This window comes from Helianthus annuus, chromosome 11, assembly GCF_002127325.2.
Source record: "Helianthus annuus cultivar XRQ/B chromosome 11, HanXRQr2.0-SUNRISE, whole genome shotgun sequence".
Taxonomy (NCBI): Eukaryota; Viridiplantae; Streptophyta; class Magnoliopsida; order Asterales; family Asteraceae; genus Helianthus; species Helianthus annuus.
The window spans coordinates 103,321,085-103,337,184 of NC_035443.2; positions in this window are offsets into that span (position 1 = coordinate 103,321,085).

A 16,100-nucleotide genomic window follows, 5' to 3' on the forward strand; every position below is an offset into this window, starting at 1 on the left:
ATGCCGCGTATGTCATGACTTGGGATGAACTGAAAGAGAAAATGCGAGAGAAGTATTGCTCTCGTGCCGAACTCCAAAGGTTGGAGACGGAGTTCTGGCACTTGACTATGGTAGGTGCTGACATCACAGGGTATACTCGAAGGTTCCATGATTTGTCTAGGGTGATTCCCTACGTGGTAACTCCGGAATTCAAGCGCGTTGAACGCTACATTTGGGGATTGGCCCCGGAATTTCGCGGCATGGTGACTTCAACCAAACCCCAGACAATCACTGAGGCTGTAACTCTGGCTGTCAGCCTTACTGAAGACTGTGTTCGCATGGAGAAGCTATCACTGAACCCGACAAAAAACACCGAGATGCATGTTGAGTCGTCCGGTGGCAAGAAAAGGAAACATGCAAACTTGAATCAAGCAACTCGTAACAACAAGGGTTCCAACAAGAAGCATGGCCCCAACCCACCTCAGGAGGCGAAATCGCTTGCAGCCATGAACGACGCTCCAGCTAAGGGATACCTGGGCACCTTGCCCAAATGCCATCGGTGCAAACGCCATCACGAGGGAGTTTGTCGCATCTCAAAGTGTGACAAGTGTGGAAAGTTGGGTCACCGCACTGAAGACTGTTGGAGTAAGAGGAACGGGAATGGAAATCGTAATGGGGCTGATAATAGAAACAATGGTGGAAATGGAAATGGTGTTGGCAACGGAAATGGGCGAAACCAAGGATGCTTCAGATGTGGAAGCAAAGATCATTTCATGAAGGATTGCCCATAAGGAAACAATGCTCAGGCCCAAGCATTTGTAATTGGAGCAAGGGACGCACGCGAGGACCCTAACGTGGTCACCGGTACGTTTCTCGTTAACAATCACTTCGCATCCATATTATTCGACACTAGAGCCGATTATAGTTTCATGTCCGTGGAATTTAAACGTACGCTTGGAATAGAATCTAGTAGATTAGAAATTCCTTATTCCATAGAACTAGCCAATGGTAAACTTGTTGAATCGGGCGAAGTTTTTAGAGGCTGCACACTAGAACTTGGTGAACGAAAATTTAGCATCGACCTCTTACCTATCCAATTAGGTAGCTTCGATGTAGTAGTCGGCATGGACTGGTTGTCCACAAACCGAGCTGAAGTTATTTGTCATGAGAAAATCATTCGCATCCCTTTGGCGAATGATGAAACTCTCATCGTACATGGAGAAAAACGAGACGCACCTCTTCGAATCATCAGTTGCATGAAGGCACAGAAATGCTTAAGGAAAGGATGTGTTGCCTTCCTAGCACACGTGATAGATAAGAAGACTAAGGAGCCGAAACATGAAGATATTCCTGTAGTGAAAGAATTCCCTGATGTCTTTCCCGAAGATCTGCCAGGACTACCTCCGCAACGACAAGTCGAATTCCGTATCGACAAGCTTCTCGCCCTGGGGAGCTCCAGTATTGTTCGTGAAGAAAAAGGATGGAACTCTGCGAATGTGTATCGATTACAGGGAACTGAACAAGGTCACTATCAAAAATCGGTACCCACTACCGAGGATTGATGACTTATTTGATCAGTTGCAAGGATCAAGCTACTATTCCAAGATCGACCTTCGATCTGGATATCATCAGTTAAGGATCCAAGAAGAAAGCGTACCAAAGACGGCATTCAGAACACGTTATGGACATTACGAGTTTCTTGTTATGCCATTCGGACTAACGAACGCACCAGCGGTCTTTATGGATCTGATGAATCGAGTATGCAAACCATATCTCGATAAATTCGTGATTGTATTTATCGACGATATCCTGATCTACTCATGGACGAAAGAAGAGCACGAACAACACCTCAGAACCATCCTAGAACTACTGAAGACAGAGAAACTGTATGCAAAGTTCTCAAAGTGCGAATTCTGGATTCGCGAAGTACAATTTCTTGGTCACGTGGTGAATGAGAAGGGAATTCATGTAGACCCGTCCAAGATTGAAGCCATAAAGAATTGGGAAGCTCCCAAAACCCCGACTGAAGTTCGGCAATTTTTGGGCTTAGCGGGCTACTATAGGCGATTCATCGAGAATTTCTCAAAAATAGCTCAGCCACTAACCGCCCATACGCAGAAAGACAAGAAGTATGACTGGGGTGTTAAGCAAGAAGAAGCTTTTCAGCTACTCAAGATCAAGCTATGCGATGCACCAATATTGTCACTACCCGAAGGCACGGAAGACTTCGTGGTATACTGCGACGCCTCGCGACAAGGACTGGGTTGCGTACTCATGCAACGCCAAAAGGTCATCGCTTATGCTTCAAGGCAATTGAAGGTGCACGAAAGAAACTATACCACTCACGACCTGGAACTGGGTGCAGTGGTATTTGCCTTAAAGATCTGGCGACACTATATATATGGTACTCGATGTACAATCTTCACAGATCCCAAAAGCCTGCAACACATACTTGATCAAAAGGAACTGAACATGCGCCAGCGGCGACGGGTCGAGCTGTTAAATGACTACGACTGTGAGATTAAGTACCACCCAGGAAAGGCAAACGTTGTAGCGGACGCGTTGAGCCGAAAAGAAAGGGTTAAGACCCTAAGGGTTCGAGCATTGGAAATGACTATCCGAACGAACCTCACTTCACATATTCGTGACGCACAACAAGAAGCCCTTAAGGTGGAAAATCACAAAGCTGAATACCTCCGGGGTGCATTGAAGTACATGGCGCCAAATGAAGAGGGAGCCTTATACTTTAAAAAGCGCATTTGGGTTCCGCTCTATGGTGGCCTACGAGAAGTCATCCTTGATGAAGCGCACAAGTCAAGATACTCGATCCACCCAGGGTCGGACAAGATGTATCAAGACTTAAAAGAATATTATTGGTGGCCAAGACTCAAAAGCGACGTTGCTGTCTATGTAGGAAAGTGCCTGACCTGCGCTAAGGTTAAGGCTGAATACCAGAAACCGTCTGGCCTACTACAACAACCAGAGATCCCCATGTGGAAGTGGGAGCAAATCTCGATGGATTTCATAACAAAATTACCCAGGACCCCGAGAGGGCACGATATGATATGGGTAATAGTTGATCGATTGACGAAGTCTGCGCATTTCCTACCAATCCGAGAAAAGGATAGCACTGGAAAACTGGCAGAGATATATTTGAAGGAAATTGTGGCACGTCATGGAGTGCCGACCTCCATTATTTCAGACAGAGATGGACGCTTTGTCTCAAGAATCTGGCAATCATTTCAGGAAGCCTTTGGATCTCAGCTAGATCTAAGCACGGCATTCCATCCACAAACAGATGGCCAGAGCGAACGAACCATACAAACATTGGAAGATATGCTTCGCGCATGCGTCATGGATCTAGGCGGCAGCTGGGATACTCACCTACCCTTAGTTGAGTTTTCCTACAATAACAGTTATCATAAAAGCATAAAGGCCGCGCCGTTCGAAGCTCTGTATGGCCACAAGTGCCGATCGCCCCTATGTTGGGTAGACGCTGGTGATAAACGTATGGTTGGTCCTGAATGTCACACCCCCAAAATCCACCCGCGGAGTACCACCGCTTGGGAGCGAGACATGACCAGGATCAAGCCATCAATCATATCAAACATAGCATTTAATTGTCACACCCCCAAAATCCACCTGCGGAGTATCACCGCTTGGGAGCGTGACTGACCAGGATCAAGCCATCAATCATATTGAACATAGCATAATATAAATAAAGTAATTCGTAAAACCCCGTTCAATACAATTGACGTTTCAAAACAATCATAGTATCAGTAGCGGAAGCATAAGTAAATAACCCAAGTAAACCATAAGTTCAATTATTCGAAATGTTTAAACATAGCGTTCTTAACCCACTGCCCACAACGTCCCGCTCCTCCAGTGCAAGCTCCATAAGTACCTAAGGTCCTGCAAGGCATGCAGCAGATAATCAACAAACTAGTTGAGCGAGTTCACAGTTTATAGTTTAGTTCGAGTAATAGTGCGTTTGTTCAATTAAGTTTCGTATCGTATCAGTTCCATCGCGGCCTCACCGGCATGTGTGCGAAGATTATGTTCGTTAGTTCGCGACCATAGTCTTTACCGACCAGGGTGTGTGCGAAGGCAATTTATCAGTTCGTTCGCGACCATAGTCTTTACCGACCAGGGTGGGTGCGAAGGCAGTTGAGTAGTTCGTAAGCATCAACAGTTTAGTCGTTCGTTACAGTATCAAAGTATGCACGAGTAATCATCCAACCCATTCCCACCCTGGGAACCCATGCCTTGGCTGTGTGAACTCACCTTGGTTTGCTCGGTATGCTAAGTTATGCACTCACAAGTAATTAATCACGTCCTAGTGTATGCACGTATAACAAATCAGTTCATGTTCAAAATGATACGCATGCAATTAATTGTTCACATTGCAGTCAGTTTGCATATCAGCACGGCACGTAGTATTGCACGTTCATCACTAAGCATGGCATGTCAATTAAATCAACGTATGTTCCACTGATCAAACATTATTCAAAACCCTAGTATCCTTCGACTCATACTATCATCTTTCGAAAACAAGTGTCACAATGATCCTTCGGACCGAATGTCATGTTTCGGACCATGACATCTTTCGGTCCTAACTATCCTTCGGTCCAACTATCTGTCGGTCAACCAGTATCCTTCGGTCAACTATGGTTCGATCAGATTATGGTTCGGTCAAACTACCATGGTTCGGGCCATTGATATCTTTCGGTCATGGCAGTTACGTTTTATCCATTAACACAATTTCACTAATCAGTTATTGTCAACAGGATCAAACAAGCATAATCACAAGGTTTCACTCAAGAACCCTAATTTGATTAACAAGCATAACACTTTATCCTATACGATTCCGTTTTCAAGAACAGTGAACAATAACAATCCGTAGTGTATACATCACAACCAATCCACAAGCCTTATCATTAACCCTAATCACAACAGATCCAATCTGCATACAAATCCGATGAACATCCAAATCCTACCAATATGCATAACCGATTAACATACAACCCTAGTATCTTTCAAAACATCCATACTAACCGATCATAAAAACACATATTGCAAAACGATTAGGCAATTATAACATTCATATCCCATTAACATACATAATCGATTAGCATACAAGTCCGATCAACAACATATTGTAAGGCGATCGATAAATCATGAAAGCATATACATTAAACACTAACCGATATTGAAAACAGGGAATTGATCAGCAAGAAGTCTCCGTAAGTTTGTGGTTGCCGTCACAAGTAAAGATGCTCTAGGGTTTTTAGAAAAATAACTACTGATTTCATGCATTCCCATATATACGTATCACAGTAATGGGCCAAGCCCATTGGAAAGACTGGGCCGAAACATATCGAAGGATATGTTTCGTGCTCGAAGGATATGTTTCGGGGTCGAAGGTTATCCTTCGTGGTCCTTCGAATCCTTCGAACTACATGTCATCCTTCGAGGGCTAGGTTAAAGTTAATATTATAATAATAACAATTCTAATATTATTTTCTATCACCACAAATAGTAACATATAGGCAAACAACTCGTATAATTCAAGTCCACAATCCAACAACTAAACAGTCAAAGTCAAAGTCAACGCGCAATAAATGCGAAAGTGAAAGTCAAACACTCGAGTTGTCACATTATCCCCAACTTGAAAGAAATTTCGTCCCGAAATTTAGTACGCACTTACTGAGGAAGCTAGGTATCGTTCACTGGTTTTCCTGGGGTGTCACATCATCCCCCCGTTGGTTTGGAATTTCGTCCCGAAATTCAGTAGTAGTAGCTTCAGCCTCAGAAGTGGATGCATTGGTTTCGAATAACTGGGGGTACTTTTCTTTCATCTGGTCTTCGCGTTCCCATGTATACTCCGGGCCACGCTGGGAGTTCCAACGAACTCGAACAAGAGGGATTCTCTTGTGTTTGAGGACCTTAACATCCCGGTCCGTGATTTCAACTGGTTCCTCGACGAACTGCAACCGCTCGTCGATAGTGAGTTCCTTAAAAGGAACTATAAGGGTCTCATCTGATAGGCATTTCTTCAGATTGGACACGTGAAATACATTGTGAACTGCACCGAGTTCAGGAGGTAGGTTTAATCTGTAGGCTACTTTGCCAATCTTTTCTAAGATTTCGAACGGTCCGACGTACCGCGGATTGAGTTTGCCCCGTTTACCAAAACGTACCACACCCTTCCAGGGTGAAACTTTCAATAAAACCCGGTCCCCGACCTCAAATTCCAATGGCTTTCTACGCTTGTCCGCGTAGGCTTTCTGACGGTCGCGTGCTGCCGCCATGCGTTGTCGTATCTGTGCTATCTTTTCTGTGGCGTCCACAACAATATCTGGACCCGTAATCTGACTATCCCCCACCTCTGCCCAACAGAGAGGTGACCGGCATTTACGTCCGTACAATGCCTCGAATGGAGCGGCTTGAATGCTGGTATGGTAACTGTTATTATACGAGAACTCCACCAAAGGGAGGTGCTTTTCCCAGCCGTTGCCGAAATCGATGACACACGCTCGAAGCATGTCTTCTAGAGTTTGAATAGTTCGCTCAGACTGCCCATCCGTCTGAGGATGATATGCTGTGCTCATGTCTAATCGTGAGCCGAAAGATTTGTGCATCGCTTGCCAAAGTTCTGACGTGAATCGTGCATCGCGATCCGAAATAATAGAGATGGGCACTCCGTGCCTCGAAACAACTTCTTTCATGTAGATGTCTGCTAGGGTAGAAAACTTATCCTTTTCTTTGATAGCCAAGAAGTGAGCAGACTTTGTGAGCCGATCAACGACCACCCAGATAGTGTCATTCCCACGCTGGGATCTAGGTAGGCCAGTAACAAAATCCATGGAAATTTGCTCCCATTTCCATTGTGGTATTTCTGGTTGCTGAAGTAGGCCTGATGGTTTCTGGTACTCGATTTTAACCCTTGCACAAGTTAAACACTTGCCGACGTAAGTTGCGATAAGAGCTTTCATGTTTGGCCACCAATAAGTTGTTCTGATATCGTGGTACATCTTATCCGACCCTGGATGTACCGAGTAGCGAGACTTGTGCGCTTCATCCATCACAAGTTCGCGTAAACCGCCATAAAGTGGGACCCAAATACGCCCCGTTACATAGTAGGCGCCGTCTTCCTTTTGTTCCATTTGTTGCCTTGAACCGCGCAAGGCTTCAGCCTTGACGTTTTCGGGTTTTAGTGCTTCTATCTGAGCAGCTCGTATCTGTGCAGGAAGACTGGACTGAATGGTAAGCTGTAGCGCTCGCACGCGCTTAGGTAGAGTGTCTTTCCGACTGAGGGCATCAGCCACAACATTGGCCTTCCCTGGATGATACTTGATGGCACATTCGTAGTCGTTCAGAAGTTCAACCCATCTTCGTTGACGCATATTCAAATCCTTTTGCTTAAGGATATGCTCGAGACTCCTGTGATCGGTGTAAATCGTGCACCTGGTACCGTACAGGTAGTGTCGCCATATCTTAAGCGCGAAAACAACAGCTCCCAGCTCTAAATCGTGCGTCGTATAATTCCGTTCATGAACCTTGAGTTGCCGAGAGACGTAAGCAATAACCTTATCCCGCTGCATCAATACACAACCAAACCCCTGTATCGATGCGTCACAATAGACCACGAAGTCATCCGTGCCCTCTGGCAATGAAAGAATAGGTGCGCTGCAAAGCCTATCCTTTAAGTACTGGAAAGCGGTCTCTTGCGTATTACCCCATCTGTAAACGACACCTTTCTGTGTTAGCATAGTAAGCGGCTGCGCGATCTTCGAAAAGTCTTTAATGAATCGTCGGTAATACCCCGCCAAGCCCAAAAATTGGCGTATTTCCGTTGGTGTACGCGGTGCAGGCCAGTTCCTGATTGAATCTACCTTGGATGGATCGACATGATTCCCATCCCTGTTCTCCACATGGCCTAAGAAGTGGACTTCACGAAGCCCGAAGTCACATTTTGAAAACTTTGCGTACAGTTGCTCCTTCCGAAGAAGTTCCAAGATAAGACGTAAGTGCTGCTCGTGCTCCTCCTGACTCTTGGAGTAGATCGGAATGTCGTCGATGAAGACAATGACGAACTTGTCAAGATAGGGTTTGCACACCCTGTTCGTAAGGTCCATAACTGCAGGCGCGTTCGTAAGCCCGAATGGCATGACTAGGAACTCGTAATGGCTGCAGCGAGTTCTAAATGCTGTCTTGGAGACGTCCTCATCCCGGACTCTCAGCTGATGATAACCAGCCTTTAGATCAACCTTGGAGTAGTAACTCGACCCTTGCAACTGGGCGAATAAGTCGTCAATGCGTGGAAGAGGATAACGGTTCTTCACTGTGACCTTGTTCAGTTCACGATAATCAATCTCACATCCTGAAGGTGCCATACTTCCTTTTTCACAGATAATTGATATCCAAAAGTTCTTGTAGCTCCCCAAGGCGAAGAGATAGGTCGGACAAATCCCTTATCCAAGATTTCTTGTAGCTGCGTCGATAGTTCTTCCGATGCTGGTGAAGCTAAGCGATACGGTGCTCGAGCTATGGGTGCTGCTTCCGGAGCTAGCTCGACTTGAAACTCGCCTTGGCGATGAGGCGGTAGACCTGGTAAATCTTTAATGAGTTCCTTGAAGTCGTTCCAGGGGGGTGGCGTTAGCAGCTGTCAACCCTAGTATCTGTACTTGCGCGTTCCACCAGGTTAGCGCGATTCCTTCCAAAGTACCAGTGGCGTACTTGACCCTACGAGCCTCAGGGCATTCACTCATCTTGGATACTAACTCGAGCTTCCCAAACCAATGGAGTAGTCCCACTGCTCCTCCTGTGCCACTGGATGTGCTTGGACGACAGTCCATGAAGCTCTTGAATGTGCAGACAGGTTGTTGTGCATTCTGACCCGTTGCGCGAGAAAGATAGGTCAAGGTTAAGCGCGAAAGTTGGGTCACGAGAGTAGGATCTAACATCCTAGGATAAGTCTGAAATAGCAGGTTATACCTCCTGCCTGTGCGGCTGCAAGCGCCGCAACAACTTGTTCGTTAATGAGAGCCGTCAACTGGGCTTGAGTCATGTTAACACGTCCAGACATGATCGAACAGTAAAGGTAGCATAAGTATGAATGGTTCGCGAGTAGTGCGATGACAGAAAAGTGTAGGCACATAGGTGTTCTCAAGCAGTAACAAGTAGTGAGCAAAGTAATGTAAGCATACTACGAGCAAAGTTCTATGCAATCCTAGCATGTAGGCAATAGACATAAACCTTATTACCTAGGATGTCGAGTCTTGCACGTGGAGCGAAGCGTCGTTGTGGATCGTTGAGAGCACTGTTCTGGTTATAGTCTGGTTTTAATAAAACGTTTTCCCATATTAAAACCAAGTTCTCTATAACCAATGGCTCTGATACCAATCTGTCACACCCCCAAAATCCACCTGCGGAGTATCACCGCTTGGGAGCGTGACTGACCAGGATCAAGCCATCAATCATATTGAACATAGCATAATATAAATAAAGTAATTCGTAAAACCCCGTTCAATACAATTGACGTTTCAAAACAATCATAGTATCAGTAGCGGAAGCATAAGTAAATAACCCAAGTAAACCATAAGTTCAATTATTCGAAATGTTTAAACATAGCGTTCTTAACCCACTGCCCACAACGTCCCGCTCCTCCAGTGCAAGCTCCATAAGTACCTAAGGTCCTGCAAGGCATGCAGCAGATAATCAACAAACTAGTTGAGCGAGTTCACAGTTTATAGTTTAGTTCGAGTAATAGTGCGTTTGTTCAATTAAGTTTCGTATCGTATCAGTTCCATCGCGGCCTCACCGGCATGTGTGCGAAGATTATGTTCGTTAGTTCGCGACCATAGTCTTTACCGACCAGGGTGTGTGCGAAGGCAATTTATCAGTTCGTTCGCGACCATAGTCTTTACCGACCAGGGTGGGTGCGAAGGCAGTTGAGTAGTTCGTAAGCATCAACAGTTTAGTCGTTCGTTACAGTATCAAAGTATGCACGAGTAATCATCCAACCCATTCCCACCCTGGGAACCCATGCCTTGGCTGTGTGAACTCACCTTGGTTTGCTCGGTATGCTAAGTTATGCACTCACAAGTAATTAATCACGTCCTAGTGTATGCACGTATAACAAATCAGTTCATGTTCAAAATGATACGCATGCAATTAATTGTTCACATTGCAGTCAGTTTGCATATCAGCACGGCACGTAGTATTGCACGTTCATCACTAAGCATGGCATGTCAATTAAATCAACGTATGTTCCACTGATCAAACATTATTCAAAACCCTAGTATCCTTCGACTCATACTATCATCTTTCGAAAACAAGTGTCACAATGATCCTTCGGACCGAATGTCATGTTTCGGACCATGACATCTTTCGGTCCTAACTATCCTTCGGTCCAACTATCTGTCGGTCAACCAGTATCCTTCGGTCAACTATGGTTCGATCAGATTATGGTTCGGTCAAACTACCATGGTTCGGGCCATTGATATCTTTCGGTCATGGCAGTTACGTTTTATCCATTAACACAATTTCACTAATCAGTTATTGTCAACAGGATCAAACAAGCATAATCACAAGGTTTCACTCAAGAACCCTAATTTGATTAACAAGCATAACACTTTATCCTATACGATTCCGTTTTCAAGAACAGTGAACAATAACAATCCGTAGTGTATACATCACAACCAATCCACAAGCCTTATCATTAACCCTAATCACAACAGATCCAATCTGCATACAAATCCGATGAACATCCAAATCCTACCAATATGCATAACCGATTAACATACAACCCTAGTATCTTTCAAAACATCCATACTAACCGATCATAAAAACACATATTGCAAAACGATTAGGCAATTATAACATTCATATCCCATTAACATACATAATCGATTAGCATACAAGTCCGATCAACAACATATTGTAAGGCGATCGATAAATCATGAAAGCATATACATTAAACACTAACCGATATTGAAAACAGGGAATTGATCAGCAAGAAGTCTCCGTAAGTTTGTGGTTGCCGTCACAAGTAAAGATGCTCTAGGGTTTTTAGAAAAATAACTACTGATTTCATGCATTCCCATATATACGTATCACAGTAATGGGCCAAGCCCATTGGAAAGACTGGGCCGAAACATATCGAAGGATATGTTTCGTGCTCGAAGGATATGTTTCGGGGTCGAAGGTTATCCTTCGTGGTCCTTCGAATCCTTCGAACTACATGTCATCCTTCGAGGGCTAGGTTAAAGTTAATATTATAATAATAACAATTCTAATATTATTTTCTATCACCACAAATAGTAACATATAGGCAAACAACTCGTATAATTCAAGTCCACAATCCAACAACTAAACAGTCAAAGTCAAAGTCAACGCGCAATAAATGCGAAAGTGAAAGTCAAACACTCGAGTTGTCACATTAATAGTAAAAATAATCAATGTAAATCATCATGACATGATTGATGTTCCAAAACCAAACATCGTTTAAATAGCGGAAGCATAGTATGTAATCTCAAAATAGTTATAAGTTCAGAATAAGTTCATGATCCAAATCCCCCAACGACCTGCTCCTCCCTGTGCAAGCTCCATCAGTACCTAAGGTCCTGCAAGGCATGCAGCAAATAATCAACAAACTAGTTGAGCGAGTTCACAGAAAGTAAGTTCGTAACATAGTGCATAAGTATAGCTAGTGGGGGCTTCCCATACTAGTGTGTACTAAAGGTGGGGGCTTCCCAAACCTTGTGTTCATATTACTGGTGGGGGCTTCCCTTGTTTATCCTGGCTAATGAGGGCTTCTCATTAACGGTACTTACTAGACTAACTTCCGACCATGTGTTCTTCTTTACCGAGAACAGGAAAACGTACAGGGTCACGTAGGCTTTACGTGACGTGCCCTTCCCCGAGGACAGTGGTACGCGTGGGGGCTACGTAGGCTTTACGCAGCGTGGCCTTCCGACCTGGAAGCCAGTAGATGGTATTGGGTTACGTAGGCTTTACGTAACGTGTCCTCCCGACCCGGGAGACAAATGGCAAATAAACTGGGTTACGTAGGCTTTACGTAACGTGTCCTGACTAACCTGAGGACGATGGTCTATAGTCTAGAGAATGCGTAAGTACGAGTAATCATTCCATATTCAACATATCCAACCCAATTCCCAACCCGGGAATCCCATGCCTTGGCTGTGTGAACTCACCTTGGTTTGCTCGGCAGATACACAAAGGAAAGAGGGTTCTTGAACTAATAGTGGTCAACCACGTCCTAATAGGGTTACCACACAAGTCAGGTTCGGTTCAAGTAATCATAGTAGCATGTAATGCACGTAAACAGTCAACATGTCGTAAACATCACTTGTGATTTGAATGTCTAATCCCAGACTACACCCGGCCCAGAATTATACAAGTCCCACATAAAGGTCTCGGCCCAAATAATATAAGCAGTCCAATAACAATCAGTCCAACAACATAACAGTCATAGGATTGGGCCCGTGACAGTGTAGGCCCAAAACAGTGTACGTGCAAAGAAGGTCTCGAGTCGCAACCAGCGATCTCGAGTCGCAACCGGTGGTCTCGGTTCATCATGGCCCGGTTACGAGTCACAGCCGGAGATTACGAGTCGCAACAGGAGGTTGCGAGTCGCAACTGGTGATCTCGACTCATCACGGTCTGGTTACGAGTCGCAACGGGACTCGCAACCGTTGTCTCGGCTTGTGCTGTTTGTGGTCTCGAGTGGGGTTCCGACTCGCAATCTGAGTCGCAACCGTGTGTAACAGTTTTCCTGATTTCATGCAGATCGGTTACATCATTCAATTGTTACCAGAATTATCATTCAATCAATTAACACAATTTCTATTATTCAACTAGCAAATCATCGATTAAACAGGATTTTTAACACTAAATCCATATGAACCCTAATTCATAACATCATGAACAATGACAATATTCGAACCACTTAATCATATGATCATCATAAATCAAACCGAAGAACAATCATACATGAACCCTAACCAAACATATGAGCCGATTTATGAACATCAACAACAAGCATATCCGATTACAGCAATCCGAAACATATCACAGTCGAACATAACAATGGATTGATATTATCATAACCGTACATGTTAACCAATTAACAAACATTCAGTTTCATATATCAACAATCCGATTATTATTGTAAAAGCACATATAAGTCGACTAGCTATAACACCTCAACAAACAACAATAACAACAACACTTAGTCATACTAACCGAATTGGTGGAAGAACAAGGATGATCCGGATGAGAATGATCTTCGGTTGTAAGGGTGTGTGTGTCGTCGGGTTCCAAGCAAACGAGAGAGAGCAAAAGCTTCTAGGGTTTGTGTGTGTGTGATGTTTTTGCAAAACAATCAAAATCAAACCCTCACAAGTGGTTTTGTGTTTGCGAATGGGGAGTGGGCCGAGCCCAACTCGGTTACCTCATGGGGTCCGATTTCAAAGTGTGGCCCAAAGGGCTTGTGTGACCGGTTATAAGGTGTAATCGGGTTTTAGTGTGTGGTTTGGGTTCGTGTACACACAACATACATACACACATAAGGCACATAACATCATAACATTCAATAGCATCAAAGTTTGTAAAATCATAACGCGTTCACGTATGTTACACAATGATAGGTCTAAAGTTCGAGTTGTCACATTATCCCCAACTAATTGGAAATTTCGTCCCGAAATTTGGTATGCACTCACTGAGGAAGCTAGGTAAACTGTACTGTTCACTGATTTTCCTGGGGTGTCACATCCTCCCCCCGTTGATCTGTCCCGAAATTCCGAAGTAGTAGCTTCAGCCTCAGTAGTGGTAGCATTGGTTTCGAATAACTGGGGGTACTTTTCTGTCATCCTGTCTTCGCGTTCCCAGGTGTACTCTGGGCCACGTTTGGAGTTCCAACGAACTCGAACAAGAGGGATTCTCTTGTGTTTGAGGACCTTCACATCCCGGTCCGTGATTTCAACTGGTTCCTCGACGAACTGCAACCGCTCGTCGATAGTAAGTTCCTTGAAAGGAATGATGAGGTTTTCATCTGATAGACACTTCTTTAAGTTCGATACATGAAAAACATTGTGAACTGCCCCGAGTTCAGCTGGTAAATTCAACTTGTAGGCTACCTTGCCAATCTTTTCTATAATTTCGAATGGTCCGACGTACCGCGGATTCAGTTTGCCCCGTTTGCCAAAACGAACCACACCCTTCCAGGGTGAAACTTTCAATAAAACCCGGTCCCCGACCTCAAATTCCAATGGCTTTCTACGCTTGTCCGCGTAGGCTTTCTGACGGTCGCGTGCTGCCGCCATGCGTTGTCGTATATGTGCAATCTTTTCTGTGGCGTCCACTACTATCTCTGGACCCGTGATCTGACTATCCCCCACCTCTGCCCAACAGAGAGGTGACCGGCATTTACGCCCGTACAATGCCTCGAATGGAGCGGCTTGTATGCTGGTGTGATAACTGTTATTATACGAGAACTCCACCAAAGGGAGATGCTTTTCCCAGCCGTTGCCGAAATCGATGACGCATGCCCGAAGCATGTCTTCAAGAGTTTGGATCGTACGCTCAGACTGCCCATCCGTCTGAGGGTGGTATGCTGTGCTCATGTCTAGTCGTGAGCCAAAGGATTTATGCATCGCTTGCCATAGTTCTGACGTGAATCGTGCATCGCGATCCGAAATGATAGATGTGGGCACCCCGTGCCTTGAGACAATTTCTTTAAGATAGACGTCTGCGAGAGTGGAGAACTTGTCCGTTTCCTTAATCGGCAGGAAGTGTGCAGACTTGGTGAGTCGATCCACGATCACCCATATGGTATCATTCCCACGCTGGGATCTAGGTAAACCCGTAACAAAATCCATGGAAATTTCCTCCCATTTCCATTGCGGTATCTTAGGCTGCTGAAGTAGCCCTGCTGGCTTCTGATATTCAACCTTGACTCTCGCACAAGTCAAGCACTTTCCAACGTACGTAGCGATATGGGCCTTCATACTAGGCCACCAATATGTAGTGCTGATGTCGTGGTACATTTTATCCGACCCTGGATGTATCGAGTAGCGAGACTTGTGAGCTTCATCCATTACAAGTTCGCGTAAACCGCCATAAAGTGGGACCCAAATACGACCCGTTACATAGTAGGCGCCGTCTGCCTTCTGTTCCATTTGCTGTCGTGAGCCGCGCAAGGCTTCAGCCTTGACATTTTCGGGCTTCAATGCTTCTATCTGAGCATCTCGTATCTGTGCAGGAAGGCTAGACTGAATCGTAAGCTGTAGCGCTCGCACGCGCCGTGGTAGAGTGTCTTTCCGACTGAGGGCATCAGCCACAACATTGGCTTTGCCTGGATGGTACTTGATAGCGCATTCATAATCGTTTAGTAACTCGACCCATCGTCGTTGACGCATATTCAAATCCTTCTGCTTAAGAATATGCTCGAGACTCCTATGATCGGTGTAAATAGTGCACCTGGTACCGTACAGGTAGTGTCGCCATATCTTAAGTGCGAAAACAACAGCTCCCAGCTCTAAATCGTGCGTCGTGTAGTTCCGTTCATGAACCTTGAGTTGACGAGAGGCGTAAGCGATAACCTTGTCGCGCTGCATTAACACACATCCAAGTCCCCGAATGGATGCATCACAATAAACCACGAAGTCATCTGTGCCCTCTGGCAAAGAGAGGATAGGTGCACTGCAAAGTCTATCCTTTAGTTGCTGAAAAGCAGTCTCCTGGGGCTCTCCCCAGCGATAGGTAACACCCTTCTGTGTCAGTAGCGTAAGCGGCTGAGCAATCTTCGAAAAGTCTCTAATAAACCGTCGGTAGTAACCTGCCAAACCCAAGAATTGGCGTATTTCTGTCGGTGTACGCGGTGCAGGCCAGTTTCTGATCGAATCTACCTTGGATGGATCGACATGGATCCCATCCCTGTTCACTACATGGCCTAAGAAGTGGACTTCACGAAGCCAGAAGTCGCATTTAGAAAGCTTGGCGTACAACTGCTCCTTCCGAAGGAGTTCCAAAATAAGACGAAGATGCTGCTCGTGTTCCTCCTGACTCTTGGAGTAAATCAGAATGTCGTCGATGAA